The 3,632-nt window shown below is 48.7% G+C and overlaps 1 protein-coding gene across 1 annotated transcript in view; it reads right to left on the bottom strand.

The window, feature by feature from the left end:
* Positions 1-3,632, bottom strand: part of ALKAL2 (ALK and LTK ligand 2) — a 15,382-nt gene that overhangs the window by 11,140 nt on the left and 610 nt on the right. The gene's annotated exons all lie outside the window — the stretch shown is intronic.

The raw sequence follows: 3,632 nt of genomic DNA, 5'->3' as shown, positions 1-3,632 counted from the left end.
CGGCCCAGGGCCCGCCAAGGCGCCCGCCCCAGCCCCGCGGTCCGCGCCCTGGCCGGCCACCGCGCACGCAGGCCCAGGGTCGGTTCCGATGAAGTGGTGTGGGGGGGGGACGGACCGCGACCCGCCCTCGTGGGGAGTGCGCATCTCTGCCCGAGGGGAGAAAAGCAGCCTGATTTCACACCGTCAGTTTCTGTGTGTGTGTGTGTTTTCCCTTCTCTCTCTCTCTTTTTTTTTAACAAGCAGTATGACCGAAACGTGAACTTTTCTGCTAAAATATACTCAGTAAAAAATAAGATCTCATGTCAATAGAGCTTAGGCAGATAAAACCGGGTACTTTCCCTTCTCTTCTGTTATACGAAGACATTTAAATTCCTCTTGCAAGAGCGACGCCTGGTGACGAAAATGCCCTTGCTGCCTCCAGGCCCTGGGTCAGCACAGCCGCCCTGTCTGGCAGCCCCAGGCATGGCCGCCCCTGGCTGAGGGTAGCCCCGAGCTGTCACTGCTGTGGGATATTTTGGTAAAGAGAAAACAAATGAGCCTTTCACAGATTATTTTAAATTAGATGGACTCCTTTTAAATAGTATATCACAGAATCAAAAACGATGTTTCTTCTAAAAGAAATCAGTGGGCCCACCTGCAGTTGTGCAAGCCAATGCCGCCTTGCTAGTGTGGGTACTGCACCTTTCTGTTTTGCAAATTTTTTTTTTCCTTGAGATAGATTTTTGCTATAGGGCTCTGGTGTTTGCTAGAGAGACATCCCCCCGGGGGTGGGGGGTGGGGATAGCCACTGCAATCCCTTCTCCATTCTCCTCTTGGGATTTTGGGCACACACGCCTGGTGTGAGTTTCAAGCTGCTGAGTCCGGGACTCGAACTAGGTTCGACCGCGTGGGAGTCTAGCACCTTAACCGCCACGCCAGCAGTTTTTAACGCACAGATGCTTTCCCGAATGTCCTCTCTCTGCCCTCCCGAATGTCCTCTCTCTGCCCTCCCATCAGCCGTAGGAGATGCTCCTGGTGAGCAGTGGCTGCAGGGTGCACTTGCCTGCACAGGTCCACCTGGCCGTCCCGGCGGGCAGTCCTGCCAGCCCTCTCTCTCCCTGCGGACTCTGTGTGAGAACTCACGGTGCCCCACCTTTATGGAAACATTTCAGACCTTTTTAAATGGAAAAGTGCACTAATTTATTCATTTCTACTGGTCTTTCCAATTTATGGTGTTGTCAATACAAACTTCTTGAAGTTCCCCGGTCCCCAGAAATGCGTGTACTGCAGCCTTCGTCACAGTAACCTGGTCAGTTAATGCGGCTGACTGTGCTGATTAATGCCACGTGAAGGTCCCGTAACCCTGGGAAGTCATGCCGACAAATCATGTCTTCGTGAGACTTCCTTTTGTGGGATACAGGGTGGCTGAATGAGGTCCACGAGCCTAAAACTATGTAATTTTGTGATTGTTACCAAAACGGTCTGAAAACAACCTAACGCAATGTTTCCCACAGAAAGCTGTGAGAACTTACCTGAAGTTACCACTGGAAATTTCACTATCTATTTTCAGGCAAGAGGGAGGTGACATGGCCACAGGAAGTCCCCAGCTCTCCCTCCCTCCAGTGAGTGAACAACTTCTGCTGCTGAGGGTCCAAAATGCCCAACAGATAAGGGTGAAGAATTTGCAATGAGTAATCGTCTAGAATTATTGGCATAAAAGAATGATTGATTTTACCAAATTTGATATAGTTTGATTTACTTTTTGAGAAAACTGTATCGGATCATAGCAAGAAAACTGAGCAGAGAGGAAAAACCTTGTATTCCGCCTACTTTCACTGTACGTTTATGTCGTGAAATGGGCACACTATCTTTTCAGCTTATAAACAGTATAAGCCCCAATACTTCAGCTGCGATCATTTTTTCTTCTCCCAGAAAGGTACAGGTTTCACCTCAGATGAGTAATAACTGCCTTCAAATGCATCTGCCTAGATGTAAATTAACAACATGTTGTAAAATGAACTGTTGTATTTGTTCAACCACTATGTTAATTATTTAACAGTAATTATGCTCTTATTCGAGAGGAAAGCAATTACCTGCCATGGATGACGACGTTATGCGCTATGAAACATTGCTCGGTGTTTAGCTTTTACCAGGTCTGCTGCTTGCACTAGTGTGCTAGGGCTATATGAAGCGTCTGAGAAGACGTGCTTTCTGGGCCAGCAGGCGGCGCGTGGCAGCTGAGGTTCTGGATCTCACATGGCCCACTGCATGGTTTGAGTCTCAGACCTGGTGGCTTGAAGAACATACCGGGTACACGAAATTGCATTCCCAAAATCCCGAGAGGAGAAGGAATTGCCGCATGGCCCTCCCCCAGGGGGGTAATTTTTCACTTTCCTTCTCTGTCTGTCTGTCTCTCTCTGGCACTTTTTGCATATGCCCTATGGCAAAAATGTGAGGGGGAAAAAAGTCAAGCTCCCTGACTGGACAGTCTCCCTACGTAGGTGTAATCACAGTCCCCTTACAGGTGCTGTGTGTGCCATCCTGAAGTCTGGTCTAGAGTGCTCAAAACAGTACCCTCTCTTGTGCTTCCCCCCTGCCGTAGATGGCAGGGCTACTTCAAGGACACACAGGACCCTCATTGCTGAGGCCACGTCTGCATGTGCAGAGCCGCGTAGCTGGGGTGCTTGGAGATGTGAGCCCATGCAGTATGTAAGGATGGGTTACTGGATACATGACTGACAGGCTTTTGCTCAAATATCTTCTCTCATGGTTGAGAGACAGAGAACTTTTTGTGGATGGGGTCAAATATTGTCTGATTGGAAGTGATACAGGCAACGGCCTGGGACCCTATGGTAATTCCCACAGTGTCATGAAGTTGCCTTATTTCTAACCAGGTAGTTTTTGGCTGTTTGGGGAGCTGACCACTCTAATGAAGAGTGTTCATGCGATGAAGCCATTTTCTCTCCAGTCGCAGCCCAGCCTGTGACAGGAAGTGGCGTCTCGTGCTGCCATTCAGGTGCCAGCCTTTCCCTGGGGCCCTCCCCCTATGACCTGAGTGGAAGGAGCAGGGCATGAGTAGGATGGAGTAGGAACTCTCCAGGAGCATCACCAGCCCTGCCCATACTGCATGGCGCAGCTCTCAACCAGCTGCCTACTGACACACAAGTCTCTGGCTGTCTTTTCACAACAAGTAGGTTCAAAGTCAATGTGAACAGGAGTATTCTCTACAGAAAACTAATACAGCTGATCTCAAACCACGGGGTTTGGGGCAACAACCCCTGGGTGGTGGAAAGCTATGTATAACTTTTGACTCGCCCAAAACTTCACTATGAATAAACTACGGATGACCAGAAGCCTCACTGATAATGTGAACAGTCAGTTAATACACATTTTGGGTATGTATTATACATTGTATCCTCACAATGAGGTAAGTTAGAGATAATTAAAGTAAGTTAAGACAATTAAAAGGAGGAGAAAATACATGTACAATATTGTAGTTTCCACTGTGTCAAACATGCGCTCTGTAGTCAGCTGTGTCTGTTATGATGTCTCCTTGTTACTTCGGCAGTCCAGGAAGAGACATCCCCAAACCTGGGTAAGCACTGGTGCTCCGGCCCTCCTTCCTGTGCAGTTGAACAGAGGAGTGCTACAGC

The sequence above is a fragment of the Tupaia chinensis genome, unplaced genomic scaffold, assembly GCF_000334495.1.
Source record: "Tupaia chinensis unplaced genomic scaffold, TupChi_1.0 Scaffold000377_5, whole genome shotgun sequence".
NCBI classification, from domain to species: Eukaryota; Metazoa; Chordata; class Mammalia; order Scandentia; family Tupaiidae; genus Tupaia; species Tupaia belangeri.
Note: the sequence above shows the minus strand (reverse complement) of the source record. Positions and strands in the feature narration are given on the sequence as shown.